We start from the raw sequence: 19,768 nt of genomic DNA, 5'->3' as shown, positions 1-19,768 counted from the left end.
TGAACCTATACAGATTCCATTGAAGCAGCTGGGGTGTTAATTTGATTTGACTTTAAGCTCTCCTTAGCATACAGTACTAAGCTGCCACTGGCACAGTTCCTTCCAAATTTTGTAATATACTGTCCTATGGATTGTCTTCACCCACCAAGTTTTCTCTGACCAGTGCTTTCACTGGAAGTCATACATCCTCTTTCCTAGATTTCTTCTACCATTTGTGCAGAAGTGGATATACTGCTGTTTCAGGTTCTGTCTTGGTGTAGTATTTAAACGACAATCTGTTTGTTTGCCATTTCCTACTTCATGAGTTTCTGAGTTTCTAGAGGCCTGAGCTTCTCTACATGGGACAAAACTAAGCTAAAAGCTGACATATTTGGGGAATCAGTGTATTCTAGTGTGAGCATATACCCTGCCAAGACCTGAACCTGAGCCTACCTGACTGTATGTAGTTGATCCAGGCTTCCTGCCACAAACCTCAGAGTTTGTGAAGCCTGGTAATCCTGGCAGTAAGCAAAGCACTGAATTCAATTTAAAATGACTGACTGCACAATCACAATTAAGATATGCAGTTTAGCATAAAATAAGGCAAACTAGCATAAAACAACTGATTTGAATTTGTAATAGGATCATAGAATGAATTAATTCCCCCAAATAAAAAAGTATTCTTAAAGAACAACTAAGCAAAAAAAATTTAAGTGAAAGAAGTAAAAAACCTACCAGGGAAACCTCGGGTTTCTGCTTGGCATTCAAACTTCCGAATAGTGCAGCTCTGTGTAGTACCTAAGCAGGCTGATCTGGACCAACAGGTGAAATGCTAAAGTTCATAATCAGTTTGTAATGAATCAGATCTCAGCTGAACTCAGAGTGACTTCTACCTTCTGTATTTCACTTACAGGGAAGATTTTACTAGTAGAGATGCTAAGAACTGCGGGTTTTTTTTGGTTGTTGTGGTTTTTGTTCTGTTTTTGGTTTTTTTGTGGGTTTTTTTTTTGTTTGTTTTTTTTTTTTTTTGTGGCAGAAGAGAAAAGTCCCCTCAGTTCTGGACTCCAGTCCCCAAAGTATCTGCCATCCCAACCCATTGTTTTGTGGTTGGTTTCTATCCATTATTGTTGCAGGGTGATAACAGTTGCAAGTGGGAATTCCATAAATTTACTTAGCTCTGTCCCCACTGCAGTTAGTATGACCTTTACTACTGATTTCAGCAGAGTAAAGTTAAGAAAACAATGATCTTCTGAAAAAGTCTGATTTTTGAAAATCCATTTATAATAGAAAGGACTTCTGCCAGGCTTCCTAGATACTGCAGGTCATTCTTTGGGAGTAAAATGAACAACTCTTCTTTGTAATTGTCTTTGCTGAGAGCTTAATTCCTAAGGGAAATAGAGTCATCTTTATGCCAATGGAGCATTAATTTCCATGCAGGGGTAAGCTTCATGTCATGGGTGAAAGGAAAAAGGCTGACGTTCCTTTTGAGATAAAACACTTCACATAAAACACTGTGGGATTGCAGACAGGCAAAACCACACAGATTTACTGCCATACATCGAGGCCTGTATTGTAGAAACCTCATCGACTTGGAGTCACAACGTAAATGGTGAATTAACATAATGCCAGCTCCAGACTAGCAGCAGTAGTGAATGAGACTTGAGGCAGGGATGTTATACTTCAACGTGGAAAACAGTGGAAAGGCGGGTGTTTGCAAGAAGACATGGCAGAGTAAATTAAACTGTGTTCTCAGCCTGTAGAGCAGGAAGGGTCGAAATGCAAGGTACGCTCTTCCCAAGAATGATCGGTCTATTTTGGCTAAGGATGCGTCATTTGACATGTTTTGAATGTCTTACTGGGCCCATTTGCTACAAATAATGTTTCAGCTGATCAGTGCTCATATTAGTAGTGTGAAGAGGGTTAATAGGGATGTGGCTGTTGATTACTTAAATCCACTGAACCCATTTGCACCAAAGATAGCATCGCTTGCCAAAATTGTAGATTCTTCGTTACTGGGGATGAAAATACCTTAGATATAGATGATCTTGCCACAGGTCAGGTGGGTGGAATAGAGAAATTTGAAGTCTCTTCCAGTTCTATTTGATTTTTTTCTTCATTGAAAATTTCTGCTTTATGCCCACTTCAATCTCCAGCATTGCCTTTTGGCAGAACAGCGGTCACGTATTATCTCCACTCAGTGTTATCTTCGTTAGAGAGAAAAAAAGGTAATTTCATGGGATAATGACAGATTATTGAAGGGTTTCCCTTTTGAGATTTAAAGAAAAAAAAAGGAAAATGGAGATTGTATTCCTGCAGGTTAGTTAACCAAAACAGGAAAACTAAGTAAAACAAGGCAGAAGATGGTATGGGAGTGAAGTGGTTACAACCTATTGATTTTAAACTCTCTCCTCCAACTGCTGTTCAGTTAACTGCATGGGAAATATCACATTTTGTCCTCATTCTGCTGAATTTGTGGGGGCTGTGTACAATAGCCCTTCATCTACCCAAGATTAAGGCAATACATTCAATTCATTTTTCACAGAAAGAAAGAAGATACTGTTTCACAAAGTAGCCTGCCTTATCTGAAAAAGCCTGGATTTCGAGTTTTCCCTAATCCTTATCACATCCAATAGTGACAGGCAGTGAGTGGCCTGACATGTTATTCTCTGATCCCCCCTGGGAACTGAAAACTTTAATTCTTTCCTAATGTTTTGACTGATACAGGGATCATAACCTAGTTTCACTAGAATATGTGTGTTAGACTTCAGATGTTAAATGAGAACGTAAGACCAGCAAACACATAATGAAACCATGGAGTGGACAAGAACTTTAATCTGAACTTTGCCAGCATGTTTGAAGTGAAATGTGACCATGACAAGGAAAAAACCCCAACCAAACCAGACTGACAAACTTTTCTGCAGGTAATCATAGCATAGGAAAACCCTGACCCAGATATTACAAAAATGGGGACAGTTCAAGTGATTCACAGATTTATTATCTTCCAGGTAACCTCAGCAATAGATTTTCCCTCTAAGCAGTAGTGTTACACTCAAATCAAATACATTCTTATCTAAAGAAAAAGGTTTTCTGGGATGAGCAGGCTCCCGTTATTAGTGTGGCAGCTGCAGAGAGCAAGTTGCTCTGCCTGAGAGACGGGACAGTGAGATATACCACCTATTGAGACAGATAACTTCTATTTTGAATCCCAACAGGAGGTGGGATTTAGGCATGTATGCTATCTCAGACTTCCAATATTCCAGTATTCATTAGCATGCCCTCTTCCCCTTCTTTTATGCCAATAACACATGGAGGCTTTAGCCTTCAGGAGATTTCTGATCCAAATCCCTAGCAAATTTAAGCTGCTTTTGTGCAAATTTAAACATGGAAGCTCAGTAGGTTAGATGGACCACCACATGGGTTTTTTCCCTGTCATTCAAGTAAACCCTTGTTAAGGAAACGATGTTTTTCCACATCTAGTAACAGATAGTCTTTAAGACCTTTGTCTTTGAACCTGTGTATTGCATTTTGTTACAGATTGCTTTTGCGCAAATACTGTTATATAACTTGTACCAGGAAGTGACATTCATTAAAGAGAGGGAAATATTTACATTTTGATAGTGCCAAAGATAAAAGTAGAAAAGTAACAGAGGGGTGTGCTGCCTATACTGTGTAACTCTGCTCCACACAGTTGCCAGGAATTATTTCACCATCTTCGCTCAGGCCAGGATTTCAGGTCCAGTTTATCTCTGACAATAAGGGAGGTGAAGCGCTGGGGCTGTGTTTCTGTACATGCCTCCTGAGAGCAGAGGAGGACTCAAAGCAGATCTGAGAGTTTTGCAATCCCTCACCTCTGGAACTGCATTGCCTAAGAGAGTATGAAATCTTAACTTTCTGCATGTCACTAAGCGCAGAACGACCTCTGCGCTATTTCTTTTCTTCTTTACAGACACTGTTTCTGAGCTGTGACTTTCCCTTCTTCTGCCATCTCCCACAATCTTTATACAAACATGGGAACAGGGAAATCAGAAGGTAATAGTTATTGTATTTGTATATACTGGACTTACTGTATTTAACTTACTTTTCAAATGCTAGGTATCTTATTTCACTGGCTTCAGCTTACATGAAAGCTGAAAGGTACTTAGTCACTAGCTCTGTAGTATAAGGTGCTCAAACCAAGACAATTCACAGAGGCTAAAATTAAACTAGCAGTCTCTTTTAGTTTAGATTTAGTAACATTAAAACTTTTAAGGTTCCTTTGTTGTAAAAGGGGCAGGCCAGGCACAATGAAATGAAATGAAATGAATAGAAAATAGCCCTGAGATGTGAATCCATCCACAATATGCATCATCAGGTTGCTCTGGAAATGGTAATATGAGCTAGAAGGAGGAGTCACTTGTTATTTGACATGCAATTTAAATTAATGGCCTTCGAGAAGCAGAAATTAATTTAAGGAGAACAGACCTACAAAGCCTCAATCACTTGGAAGGCCGTTTTAGTCACTGTTGACATTAAACAACTTCACTCGTGCTGAGTCCAAACTATGTTTACTGTTGTTTAATTTCTTGCCAAAATTCACATTCTGTTATCCTGGTTCCCCCAAAACTTGGAAGCTGCTAGTGCAATTGGAAGAGAGAAATGGAATGAAAGAAAAAACACTCAACTCTCTAAATGTCTGGTTTATCTAAGTTAATAATAAAATTACAAGTGTCTAAAAAACTAAGCCTTTTGGGAGAGAACATATAACCAAATACCGCTATATATTTTTCATAAAAGGTAATAGATAGCTGCAGTATTCTTTTTCAATATGCTTCCATAATTATAACTTTCTTTACAAAAATGAAATAAATGCCTATGCAACACTTGCATTTTTGAAGAAATAGAGGCTTGGGAATGTTTTAATAAATGCTCATCATACATAATGTGTAAGCATTAAGGATCAGTTCCTGAAAAATGTCTCCAAATCTTTAAGATAATTTTGAGGAATAGTTTTTTACTCCTCTTTTTCCACTTCTCTTATTGCCGACATGAGCAGATAATGATGCTTTAACAACAGATGAAGAATGGTGGGGGTTTTTTAATAACTTCACTGAAGCTGTTTGTGTGTTTGGGGGATAGAAGAAGATGAAGCTTTTAAATCTTGCTTCACATTCCAGCTTCAACTTGAGATTAGACAGCAGCAGAGCCAGACAAATCTTGAGTAACTGTTTGGGGCTGCAGGGCTCAGCACCAAGACACAACATCCCATCCTCACTTATCTCCATATAATACAAAATATATCTCTATAACACAAAACATAAATATGGGAATATGAAACTTTAGGATGTAGAACACCAATTGGGTGCTCAAGCTGGAGGGGAAGAAATACATAGCAACACTAAGAATGTTACAAGATTAAAAATTAGAGCACTTGCAGATTTTACAGGCAATTAGCAAAGAAAAGGTAATGTAGATCACTGGCTAAAGAATACATGCACTTATGAAGTCTATTTTCTCCTCAAATTATGTTATCATTAAGCACAATATGCTGAGTATTTTAAACCATATAAGGAAAAGTGAGCACACATTTCATAAGATCCTAGATTTCATGGTGGTGGTAAATCAGATGAATATAGTTCCTGGAATGATATATTTATAGCAGTAGATGAAAACTACAATAATACTGATTATTTTAAAGTTATTTTAGGAGCTAACACAGTTTACAACAGCGGAGGGAACAGGTAGACATTTTCACAAAGGAAAGAAAATTTCTGAGAACACAAACCATAAATTCAGATGCCAGCATTTGTCCCATTCATTATACCTGTTCGCTTACGTATAAAAACATGTGCCAGTGCCTAAGACCAAGAGTACAGTTACATGCAAGATAAATCACCTCTCATGAAAACTAGTAACATAAGGATTCCCTTCCTACCACCTCTCTTTCAAATACTGGTACAATCTCAAAAAATTGAGGCAGTTTCCACTAAGATGTAGTCTATTTCATTTTAGAACTATTTGAAGTCATTAATCATGGATGAGATTATTGAGCAGCTCTTTTTCTAGCAAGCCTAGAAAGACAGAGGTCTTCCTTGTTCTATACTTGTCTATAACTAATCAAAGACTTTGTAGAAGTAAAAGGACTTTGTACATGTCATCTTCTACTCTGTTAAATCAAAGCTAGCCTATTATAAATAGGGTTAAGCATAGCAAATAATGATAGTTCTTCCTCACAACACAAACTTTTAACTGAATGCTGTTCTTATGATGAATTGTTTAGAATTGCAATAGGAAATGTATACTCCTATAACTATAAAGTAAATGCATCAGTTCAAGAGGACTCTTCCTTTTATTTCTGACATTAACACATGAAATCCTGGCTCACTTGAGTCAATAAAGCTCTGGCTAATTATTTCATCACAGCCAGACATAAAGCCTTCTCTTATGTCCTTTAATCAAAGAAATATGATCTACTGGAAGAGATCAAAGTCCATATGAACAGTATTCACTGATGCCAATTCTTCCGATTTGTTGCTGTAATTGGAAACTTATTAAAATGCAATGGTTTTAAACCGCATTTTACTGGCAATTCTTTTACTTCTCCATGTAGTATAGCTTTTCCTTATGACTATGTGCAGATACAGTTGATATAAACCTAATTAAGGAACATGCAGCTGTACAGCAAGATTAAGCTGATGAATAGCAGCTATTTAAAGCTACATAGTATGACCAGTCAAAGACAGACCTGGAGAAAAAAATGAGCTAGATGACCATCTTAAAGACATGAGAACTTTGAATACACATTTTATATTTGTGATGAGCCATGATCTCTAACCAGTTGACTGGTATTAAAAAGAAATCAAGAATAGAATCTATTTTAATGGTTCTAATTCTACTCTCATCAGATAAAAAGTAAAAATTATCCCATTGATCTGATACTCAGAATAACATCCTTGTTATTTTGATACAAGAAAGCTAAATTTAGCTAGTGTAAACTTAGCTACAGAATTCAACAATGCTGTCTACTACAGCTGAGGTTTTGATTGAGTAAGTTCACAGAAAATACACTATGATCTACTTTTGTTATTAATCTACTCAGCTCCTTTAGCATTCTCCTAAAGCATGAGATACTTCAGAGTAACCTTCTCAGAGGTTCACAGAAATGCAGCACAGAATAATTAATCCTCAGAAAATACTACTTTACACAGATTTTAAAAAGTGAACTATTTGAATTATTTGAATATGAAGTCTTACTAATGTCTACTGACTCAACTATGTCATTGACTCAGCAAAATGCTAGGTATCTGTTTCAATATGTAAAGGAACACTGTAAAGAAAAGCATAGCAAGTTGCATTATCCATACAACCAAGAAAATCAGGAAGAATTTCTTTGACTGTTAAATAAACCTTTTGAGTACTAACTATAAGTCACTAACAGGGACTTTCTTGTTGGTTTCCTAGGAAACTAAGTGTCCTAGACTCCTCCTGAGCCAAGAAGCAACTGGGACAACAGGTCAAAGGCTTAATTAACTTTTTATGTGAATTACTCAGAATAAAAATCAGTTAGCCTGCTCAGGCAAGAAGACGCTTCTTAAGTCAATCAGAAAAATACTTACTTAGGTGGAAAAAAACCTCCATAATTAAAAGCAAAACAAGCCAAAAAAAAAAAAAAAAGCACTGAGATATAAATGTACCTGCTTTATAATTTAAGGAGCTAAGCACAGTAAATATTTCAACCCTTTAACTCTTTCTTGCAGCTGACCTTGACTTTGACGTGCGTTTCTTACCATCAATAGAAATGACCTAAGAACAAGAAGATGAGGCAACTCTACGTGTTCATATGATATATGCCATGATATTGAAGTTGAAGAAAACAAATCTCAGATACATCATTGAAATTCATCTTCATGCTGTCAGAGAAAAAAGAATGTGTAACAGACTTCATAGTAACCTATTTAAAACAAACAAAATATTATCTTGAAAAATCTCAGGGGACCTAATCCTTACAAAGTATGTGGAAAGAAGCAATGAGATCTGCTCAACAGACATCTCTCCTAACGGTTAGAAAGCTGGCTTCTGCTGCTCCTGTTCACCAAGTACGTTTTGAGTATTAAATACCATACCCTTGAATGGCAGTTTCTCCATGCAGGCTGCCTTACCTGGACTTCTAACGCCAGCAGCTTTCATCACTGTTGTCTGCTTTGTGAGATCCAACCCAGCTTGCACAGGCAACAGAGTGGAACTTGTGAGCCAAATTCTGTTACCATTTCACTTCTGAAATAGGGTTAAAGCCAATGGATCTATCCCAAATTTACACACATAAATAAAATATGATTTTGGCACCACCTTTAAACTTTCTTTTTTATAAAGTATCTCTGTGACACTAATGCTTGACAGTTGGCATTGATAGTAGATCAATTTAACAGATTGTGTAAACCCACATAATTACCCATTAATGTAATGCAGATATACCAATTCTTTACAGATCAGATTCCAGCACCTAATACTTTTCCTTTCAAAATATTTCATCTAAGTGTTCACAATTTTAAGGTAACTTCTCTGTACGTACAATGTAAAACACTTGTGGGTATCTATGGAAAAGTTGAATGTTCTGCTTGCTTTTAAAGAAATAAGTAGGAAAATGTGGAAAACCACACAAATTATAGGAATAAACATCTTTCTTACTGACTGAACTTCTCAGCAATGCCATAATATCTAATTTTGAGGGTATCATCTCTTGGCAAAGAAATACCTGTGATATCGCTGTTTCTGTACCATGACTTCACTGTCAGACTGAAAAAGAACAGCAGATGGTTTCGAGAAAAGGAGTCGTATTTAACTAATGAGTATTTTTGAAAACTAGCACCCTCAAAAGTCACAAATAACATTTCTGATAAGTAAATGTGTTGAAATATTATTAGTTCTATCTTTAGAAGCCTTCTCCCACACAGACATACTTCTATTTTAAGTAAAATTCATTATTTTGTAAAAAATATAGATGAATTTTATGTCTGAGAACACGGGGATTATTAGAACACACCAAATGTAATATACAATCTCAGCATTTCCAGTTCCTGACCTACATATGGCTACTATGCCAGTTGTTACTGGGTTTCTTTTCTCCAGATTTCTATTCTGTTGGTAGCACACTATTCACTAAGGATTAATATTTTACCATTTCTATTTGAGATTGAATATCAGATTCAATTCCAAGTTGTGAATTTTAGACTTGGCAATAACATGTAACAAGAAGATTCTCTATTTTGACAGGACAATCATTCTTTTATGATTAGCTTTTTTATATTTTCATTGCCATTAGAACTTGACTTACACTTCTGTTTTTCAAACTCTAAGTACTGATTTTCAGGAAAAAAAAATTGAAAATACTGAGGTGAGTATTATATGTAAATCTGTCTAAGGTATATACCGGTTTTTAATATATGTGAGAAACATGTTCATCTTCATTGCAGACTTTATGACCTTATCCAATTTAATTACAGTAAATATATTTCTTTCAGCAATAATGCCTCAAGATTTTTTTTCAAAGGTAAGCTCTTAAAACCCCATTAAGGACACCCTACATTTCCTGAGGTAACTTCACTTCAGCTTGTTGAGGGATTGGCCAAGTAGGAATGAGAAAAGCTTTGCTTATCTGCACATTTTGGGCCAGCACTGAGACCAAAGCAATCTGACAACATCAGTTTTAAACCATCAAACACAGAAACAAAGGCAGAGTAACAAAGAAATCATATCTGCTGAAGATCAGCAAAGTCCCTCTGGGGAGCACAGGATTTCTGTTAATCATCAAAACATATATATTTTTTTTGCTGCGAGAGAGCTCACAAACTTTTCCTATGTCATTGTAAAATCCTCTTAGGTGTAATAGACTATTATCATGAGGTAGAAGAAATAAAGACAGTTATGGGCACGATTACAGAACTAATCCTGTCTAGCTACCTCTCCGGTAACTGCAGAGTTAGTGCCCATTTAGACAGAACCGTAAAACAACTGCTTTGCTTTTATTACCTCATTGTAAAATATAAATCACTAAAAAACTGCCAACGTCCTATCCTCCAAAGCAGTGAAGACAAACATGGCCCATTGGTCCATTCTTTTTGCAAACAGAACCTTGTGGGAATAAAGTGAGTGAGGGGCAAGCTACAAAATGAGTCATAATGTGCAAAGGAAATAAAAGGGAAAATCAATCAAGGCTTCACAAATGCAAAAATGATAAGAGAAAATGTAGACCCACCACTGAAAAAGAAAGGAGGACAAACAACTTACAATCCAGGGAACAGTGAGGTTTTAATGTTACTTTTTTTCAGTCTTCATTATGAAACATTTCTGTAAACCATTACAATAAGGCTTAGCTGTGACTATCAATTTAAGCAAGGCAATAAGAAAAATAGAGGGCAATATTATTTAAATAGAATCCCATGTCAAAGCATATGACAAACAGTGATGACTTTAATATAAATGAGTAAACTAATAAGAATTGGGGAGTTTGTAGAAGAGAAATCTATGATTGCCAGAGAGTCAAACTGTGAACCACATGCAGGTTTAAATACAAATGCTTTATGGAATAATACATTTTATTCAAAATCTCAAAAAGAACATTTATCCTCATACAGGCCAGAATTACAGAAGAAATGGTGCTTGGGATAGTTAGGTTTTTCAGACTGAAGATTGTGATTAAATTCACTTCAGAAAATCACCAATACAGCATTTCAACAACTAGGCATTAACTTTGAGGGCTCACATAGATGACATTCAAAGGCATTGGGAAAAAAAAAAAGTAAACAATTAATATAAACACAGACTGGAGGAACAGAAGTCAGTCATTAAAAAAAAATAGTTTAAGTTCTCATTTTATAGAACTGCAGAAAATACAAGGCAATTTAAAGCATCCAGTATATCTTTTTTCAAGAAAGTAGACACAAAGTTTTTCCTGTTTCTGCTTTTTCAGGTCAACATTCCTTCAAAGACGTTCAGCATGCTTATGCCTGAACTTCTCTCCCTTCTACTCATTCAAAATGATGAAGTTCATATTACCTGACTTTTAATAGACCTTTTTTGTAACAATCTTCCTTTTATTTTACTGGATTTAACTGAAGTTTGTGGTTCCGCTAAAGAAATTCTTTGCAGTACCAACATCACGGTGTTCCAACTGTTCAGTCAATTCCAAGTTTCTTTGCAAATAGCATTGTTGATTCAGCTTACATTATTGAGAGGAAGACATTTGTTTTATTATATTTTTATGCAATATATTGTCTTCTTTTAAACAATATATGGCTTAAAGTGGTCAATAGTTACAGAATTGCTGCAGAAGTAAGAGCAAAATTGCTGGTGTTTATAGTCACTGATAAGGTGAAGGTTGCTGCAAGAGAAGCATGCCAATGTTTTTACAGCGTACATCATCAGTATAGAAGCAAATTTCTGGTTGTTTGGGTGCTTATGTTTTTAAAAGCTTAGATTTCTTGAGAATTGAATATTGACTCTGAGTACTCTCTGCTTCCATTGGTTAGTTTGTTTGCTTTCCACAACTATATTGCTTTAGTACCTGTGACAATATTAAAATAATACTGGAAGTAGGTACTATGGTTCATGTTTACTGAGGAGAGGCACAGAAATCACACACAGTGCTTGATGGAATTCAGAGGTTTCACCATAAAAGGAAATTTGTGTAAATGTATGTTTCAGTTTCAATCCACAGTGGTAGTATCCATAAGATAAATTATCACAACCTTTAACCTCTCATCTATGTTCTGCACAGTAATCCATTTCTGCAGTGGATGCATCTAATATTCAGAAGTCTGGAGCAGTTTCAAATGGAAGTCATTATAATATTGTCTGGGGTGCTAGTCAAGTGATAGTTCTGAAGCAAGGGCAAATTTGAAAATCAATTGGTAAGATTTTTTGTTTATTCTTCTGGGAATTTTTTTTTCCTGATTCAATAGCTTCTGGCTACATTGCTGCTCAGCAGATGCGCACTGTATTTAATTTTAATTTCTGCAATATTCTTATTTTTCACAGTGCAAAAATTAATATATATTGTCTAGAAAGAAGTCATTTTCAAACACCCTTAGATACATATACCATTGATAATAGTTACAGATATCTCACTTTTTATTTCCAGGAAAACATAATGCAGCATTTAAGTCAAGAAGTTTACCTGTACATATTTTGTATTTTTCTTCCAATGCCTACAACAAAGGGAGGCTGTTTTGTTGCTATATACAGCATGAAAGCTGGAATGCCTATGATGGAATTGCAGCAGTGTCTGTTAAGTCTGTGCTTGTCTGACTCATGTTGATACAGAGGCTGATTTGCATATGCACATATACAAATATGAGTGTTGAAATGCAGGGCTGCAAGATCAAAACCTGGTGCTCTGCATATTCAGGCTGAGTTCAAATGCCTGCACACTTTTGTCCAACACTTTTGGAACTCTCCCTCTTATCAGCTTTGTGGCTGCACTGTCATTTCATTGCTTGGATGACTAATATGTTAAGAGGAATACAAATGGCATAGGTTGCTGAGAAGGAAATTGGATTTTTACTGCCAAATTTTCTCTCCAGTTACATTTCCAGCTTACAACTTCCAGTGAAGTGAACAGAAAGGCTACATATGCATGTGTTGGCAGACTGTGACCCTTAAAACCAAAGCAGTTCTGAGTAATTCAGGAAAAAAGATACTGCTTTATCCTTCATTTCCAATTTGAAATCCTATTTTTTTTCTGAAGAATCTTTATGTTATTCTGGATGCTCTGAGCTACTAACATGGTCAAGTTACTAAGATCTCTTCCCACTCTCTCTTCTTGAGTAAACTGCCCTACAAATACGTATTTCTGCCTTGGAACTGTCCTGTCTTCTTCCCCTGTGCTGTCTTTGGAAATGCCTACAGACATGAACAAACGATGGGTCTAGGAAATGACATAAACCAACGTACATCCTTCAGTGTGGTTTTTATTTTGTTGGTATCTTTTTGTGATATGCTCCTTTCACATGCTCTTGCCTGAGAAATGCAAAGCAAAAAAAGTCCATGGCTGTTTCCATACTTACAGACTTAAAATATGTTTTCTAGAGGTTACATTTTGTGGATTTCAAAATTACTCTAAAAGCTACATCTTAATACTGGATTATGAGAATTCTTTAATCTCTAGGTTGCACGGGAGCTTACTGCAGTATTTCTAGAACTCTAGTTCACAATTTCCTCTTGGAAAAAAAAAGACAAGTACTTGATATACCCACTTAGCTACTAGTAAAATCATTGTAGAACAATAGAAGCATCTATAAATGAGCAATATTAAAGTATCTGGCAAGCAACTCCTCGCATGGGATGAAACCCTGCCTTTGAGCTGTTCCAAGGAAAGTCCTGCTGATTTTAGTGAAACATCTTGCACATGCCTTAAAACTAATGGTTGCAACTCTCAGGTTAATGCTTTATTCAGTATTCTTAAAGGAAGCTAACAAACCTAGGTCTGCAATTGCATATATGGATGGAAAGCTGAAGCAATCAAAGGCTAAAGGCAAATGGCCTCACATATATGTGAGGAAGAGACAGAGACTTGGCTCAACTCTTTAGATCATGGTCTCCTTAGATATTCGCTCTTAAAGAAAAAACAGCACATCACAATTAGCTATCACTTCCAAAAATGAAAGAACATAGTTGTGATCCAGAAAATGTACATGCTGTTAGTTAAAAATTTAACATGCAAATAACTCAATTTGCTTTGATGGGTTGTTATAAATTATACTAATTTCTAAGGTGTTTATTTGTTTGTTTTAGAAGAACTGGGACACAAGTAATAATTGAAATCATCCCATGGGTCACTCTCTCGGTCACACAATGACTCATCTGCTGAGCTGGTAACAGAACTGTCTCTGCTGGATCTGTATTGCTTTCCCTGTGTTTCTGGCACCAGGCTCTCTGCTAGCTCAGTATGATCTGCAAACTTAACATCACCATCTGCTACCACTCAAGTGGTACAACTCTTTCCCAGCATTCCTGATGTTTGATGTGCCAAAAGCAGAGAATTTAGAACTTGTCAAGTGCTTTGAAGTTGGAAAGTGCTAAGCTACATCAATTTTATGTCCAGTCTGCCTCCCCACTTGGTTGGCTTTTGGAGATATCTGAGCCTGATTGTATAGAGACTTAAAAAAGTAAAAGAAAAATCAGAAAGCAAAGGTCACTCTGGGGGTGTATGTTTATGATGGTTGCCATAAGACACACACCCCATGTGTTCTTATTGACTCCAGGACAACAGAAAGATAGAGACAAAACACTGTTGACTCAAATCATAAAAACCAGTGAATTAGATCTTTGCCAATCTTGAATGGGAATAGTTGATATAAACACAAAGGACTTTGGCAGAAAAGTTAGTATTGGTAAAAAAAAAAAACTCAAATGAAAATGCCATCCATAGAAAGATGGAATAAATTCCAGGTAAACTTGTCTGAAGGAAGGCTTAAAAAGACTACGTTTCCATTTAAATCTGCTCTTATGGCAAATCAGGAAGATTTCAAGAACAGAAGACGAATTTGAAGACAGAAGTATAAAAATTTGTGAAATTATTTCCTTTTTTCCATGTCTACACCCACTCTTGTCCCACATGTAGACCACGGTGAAGGGACAGTGGTGTCGGAAAGCTGTTGACCAAACTCTGAGAGGAAGGGAGTATGTAAGTACCATATTCTCTAGCAAATGCAAGACCATCCCAATCATGCTCTTAATACATCCCCCAAACAAATTTCCAGAGACTTGATTTACACATCTCTTCAATCTGAACGGGAAAGAAAGTCAAATGGAAAATCCTACAGTGGTACAACAGTTTTAAGATGCAAGGACAAGTCCCTGAGCAATACAATCTAATGACAAAGGCATTCTCTGAATGAGGGGCTGGACCAGATGACTTCCAGGGGCCCTTTCTGAGATTCTGATTAGCAATTGATCTATTCCTTTATCTTACCACCATAGAAACATGTATTGGGAAGGGAAATTTGCTCCTTGAATGTTCATACATTGACAAGAAGAGCGGGAAGTTATTATGCCGGTCATCAATATCAGTGTCAATATTTGATGAGACAAAATGACTGCCAAAGCCAATACTCTATACCTCCAGCAACAGCTAGTCGTGCATGACAAAGAAGGGAATAAAAATGGATCAAGCAGTCAGTGATGCTTCTTATCCCTGATATTCAAGTATAATAATATAAAGAGAAATAATAGAATTAATAAATGAAGCATTGTCTTTTTCATTTCCAGACACCTCATTCTTTCACACACACACAAAAAAAGAAAAGTAAAAAAGCATTTTGATAAATCTGTTTTGCTTGCATCCTTTATATTGATTTGTTCAGCATATACTGCCGTGGACAGCATGCAGTGCCTTATGGTAAGCAAGAGAAGACTTCCTATTTGCTTTGTCCTGTTGTCACAGTTCATGAATAGCTCCCCAAAAGTAGGGGAATCTTCACCTGAGTGTGCCAAGGCTGAAGGAATTATTTGTAGCGCAGGGTCAGACAGGCAAAGGAGGAAACACCTTGCCAAGCCTCCCAGGAAAGTAAAAATAAGATCTCTCTTGCTATTTGAAGAAGAAAAATAGTGGCTATTGCAACGCAGGAAGCTACTGAAAAATTGCAGGCCTGATAGCAAGCAGATTGAAGGGAAAAATATTGTCTTTCTCCTGGGAGAGGAAAACATACAGAAAGTCCACCTCCAGACTGGTTGATCTGAAGTATCATGTTCCCCTCCAAAATCCTTGCTACCTGAGAAGAACCCAAATGACTCAGACACAATGAAATGAAATTAACACGAACATCTGGATTTAGAAATAAAACCCTGTCCTATGCTTGGACTTACATCTGTTGAAGTGAGTATAAGGCTTTCATTACAATCATGACTCCTTTGAGAGCTGGAAAGCATCTGTCAGGCTTTCAGATAAGGTCTAAAATAAAAACAACTACAGCATCTTCAAATATTTCCCAAAACTGGAAGGGTGTTTGGTTGACATCTGCTAGGGGATAGGCAGCATGAACTGGCCAGCCTGAAATATATCTGTTTTGCTTGCTTTGTGTTATGTTCCTGCCCAAACTGGGGGGACAGATGCTCTCTGCAGGCACTTCTGACTTCCTCCAGAAGCTATAGAAATCCCAGAAATTAGTGCATTTCTTCCCACAGCCTGCTCAGAGTCAAACCTTACTTCCCCAACAAAACTTCACATAAAACGATCCAGACAAAGAATTTAAAGATAAGATTTTTCCCTTTCCCAGTTCAGCCTCCCAGATCCAATTTGCTTTTCTGCAGGATATAATAAAACAATATATAAGAAATGACAAAAGACAATTGGACAAATATTACAAGGCCCTGGCAGATCTGGTAGTATTTGTAACTTGACCTTTTCTGGCTAGCATCCTTGGGTGTGGGAAGCTCTCCCACAACCATTTTAATTCCTTTAAAGAGAGCCAAGGAACCAGTCCCACGCAGTGACCCATTGCTCAATGTTGTGTGTAGCTGGAGCTGGAACTGAGGTCTCCTTCTGGGGATTCAGAGTACGACAAAATTGCTGCTGGGCACAACAACAACATGCATTCAGCAGGGGCCTCTGAGATAAGTGGTGATCTCTATGGATTGGCTTTGTGTGAGTGAAACTTGCATATGCACATACAGAAGTGAAAGCCACAGCCTACTGAAGTCAGTGGGAGTCCTCCCACTGTTTCCAGGAAGCTTCAGAGATGAAGCTAACTTGTTTAGAGAAAACATGCACGCAAACATCAGCATTTCTGCCTAGGGCTTTGCAGATTCATTCTTTCACTCAATGAGACTTTTCTTGTGTATAGTGCAAATTCCTCAGGTTCCTACCCTTACTTATATTTTTCCAGTATTCAGCACAAGAAGACCTAGAACATGGTCATGCCTTTTGCTACTGCTGTAATGCAAAAGATTAACATAATCAAATCGCTTTGAGCTCCAGGAAATCTGAGGCTGATTTTGTTTTTCCCCATCATCAAAAACTCATCTTGAATGCTGTCTTTTGTCTGCTGAGGTCTATGTGCTGTTCAAGGGTCTTTGGAGAATGGAAAGATGCTATATTTTGATATAATAAATTGAGCTTTCTAATACACCCAAATGAAAGGATAGAAAGAACTGCTTGATGACTTCCTAGGATAAGCAATTATATTCATACAGCCACACTGTGAGAGAGAGGGAGATGAATTAACTGCAGACAAGACTCCTAAAAGCTATCAGAAAATAAAGACATGATAAAAAAAAATGCTCTACCTTTTAAAATAAAAATCCAAGTTGGAAGACATTGTCAAATTGATCTCTTACTGAAACTTCTGGGTATGAAATTTTAGCTTATGGTTTGAGATATCCCTGATTCTTTTTCATCACAACTATTTTCCTCAATATTATATTTGCATAGAACTACACAACTCAATGATTTACAGAAGGAGTGAATGGACAAAAAATGATGTTCAGTTGTGTGCCTTTAAGGCTTCAATTGATCACGGATGCAGCAGACAACATGGTGATTTACCTGTGTGAACCTTGTCAGCCCTGTGAAGCTTATAATTATTCAAATTAGACAAGATTATGGGGTTTGCAGAGAGAAAAAATGGCATGAGAGCCTTGAGTTCTTGTTTTCCTCATATTCCACTGATGAACCAAATTTTGTCATGTCTAGATTCTTCAACATTGAAATTAAGTGGAAAATATAGTTTGGCAGCTCACTAATGGTTTTGCCATTTGCAAGAAAAGTGGCTCTAGGTAGAAAAAAAAATGTGTTAATAGTTAATGTTCAGCATGCTCTGCAAACCAATTTGGCTTTCAAGTCTGGCATGGTTGGTTTTATATTATACTGATGGATTTTCTGCAGCTAGAACTAGTGCTGTCAGACATTTCATTTCCCTTTGTATCATAAATAGATTATGTTGCTCCATTTGCTGTAGTGATAAAAAATGGTAAAATTATTTTCAATATTTTCAAACTTTAAATCTGTTTCTTATTAAATTACCAGAGAATAGCTCATGTTTGGTTTCAGGTTTTAACATAAAGTCATTGGAAAAAATACATGTTGGAACGATCTTTTTCCCATATGCATTGTGCTTTCTACTCCTTGGATCTCAAAATAGCAAAACGATATTAAACATTTCTTTGTTTCTACTGCAACAGAAAAACTGCAAGGATTGGAGTGTTGTTCGAAACTACCGTTTGTGCAACAGGATTTAATAAACAGTAGCTAAAAAAAAAGGCCAAAGCAATCCATATGGAGAAAACAGTAGGTCTTTTCTGCAGCACTCTGAATTACTTGGCTAGGTTTATTCAAGAAAGAGAGGAACTGTTCCTGCTGAGTTGTTCCATGAGTGCCACACCACTTGCTGTGCAGCAAGAGACCTTGAGGTACACCGTCTGTCAGGGACAAGGCATGGGTAACCCTATTGCCGCCACAGAAGATCCATGCCGCTCCAGTCTAAGCGAGGGCTGCTCCTTCTTGGGAGATGCACTCCCATTTTGCCACTCATCGATATTTCTTCTGCAGCAAAGGTAAGTCCTGAGCTGTGAAGTAGGCAACTCCAGGCAATCACAGAGGAAAAAAGGACTGCTGATAAACAGTGAAACCTGTTGAACCAGTACCTCAGGGAAAGTATGAGATGCTATCATCAATGGTTCCACAGGAAAAAAGGAATCTGACACTCAGGTTTTGGCAAATAAATACAGGCACAAATATTCTTAAAAGGTAAGTCTGTGTTCTCAGACATCTTGAACTAAAACATCCTTCTCTGTAGGGCTTTGAGGACATAAATACCTCCAAGTAATTATTTTTCTACATTTTTGTTTTTATTTTTGCACACTCTTGGAAAGGGTCATCTTTCTTTGGCAAGACCTGACAAGCTGTCTGCAAAGTCAAACACTGAAAACTAAACTTTAAAAGAAAACATTTCAACGAAAGACATGCAAGTTTTGACACTCAGTCAAAAACAGTTGGAGAGCAGCCAGCATCTTACACCTTACCTAACTCAAAATCCAAAGGCAAAGTCTTTTTAATGTGATTTCAGGAATTTTACTCAGATTGCTCTGAGACCTCATTCTGACGCCATCAGGCCCCATATGAAATGCAGTTGTCATTTTCTTAATAGACCTACAGTGCGCTGCTCCTTCCTGTAATGGCTCAAACGTTTACCAAGGTAGAGGAAAATCTGAGTTTGGTTCTCTGTTATCTTAACGATTTCTCCTGCTCAAAGCATGAGGATATGGGCAAGAGAGATCACATCTATTGAAACTGTGAGTGCAAGAGAGAACACAGCTCTGCAACCTGATGTGTAAGGGCAGGAGAGGACAAAAGGGATCCTGGCTTCTTGCTCCCACTGCACAAATTCAACCTGCAAGAACTGATTTGAGAAAACATCATTTCATCATCTATTTCATTTTTTTTTTTAAGAAGAATTTCAGATCCTACTTTCAGGGGCAGATCTGAGAGACCAGCTTAAATAGATAGAATCACTTTGCTGAAGCATTTAGCAAGGAGTTGTGTGCACCAGAGGAGACAAGATTTAGGACACACAATTCTTCTCATCACCTGCCTCTAGGCTGTGCCTACCTTCGTCATATAGAAGTGCTCAGATTGTCTCTAAACCCAGCTGGCACTCTGGATTAGGAGGTTAAGGTACATCAGCACACCTGGAAGCAACATGTTTAATATTGCACTGGCTGCTCTGCTGAGTGGCCAGTTGTGCTCACTGGGGACTACGTGAAGGCAGGGAAGCCTTGAGCTTCCAGACCTGAAGCTGTGGTGAGACGTTTGATGCAGGCT

This window comes from Chlamydotis macqueenii, chromosome 1 (genome assembly GCF_036417535.1).
Source record: "Chlamydotis macqueenii isolate bChlMac1 chromosome 1, bChlMac1.mat, whole genome shotgun sequence".
Classification (NCBI taxonomy): domain Eukaryota; kingdom Metazoa; phylum Chordata; class Aves; order Otidiformes; family Otididae; genus Chlamydotis; species Chlamydotis macqueenii.
Note: the sequence above shows the minus strand (reverse complement) of the source record.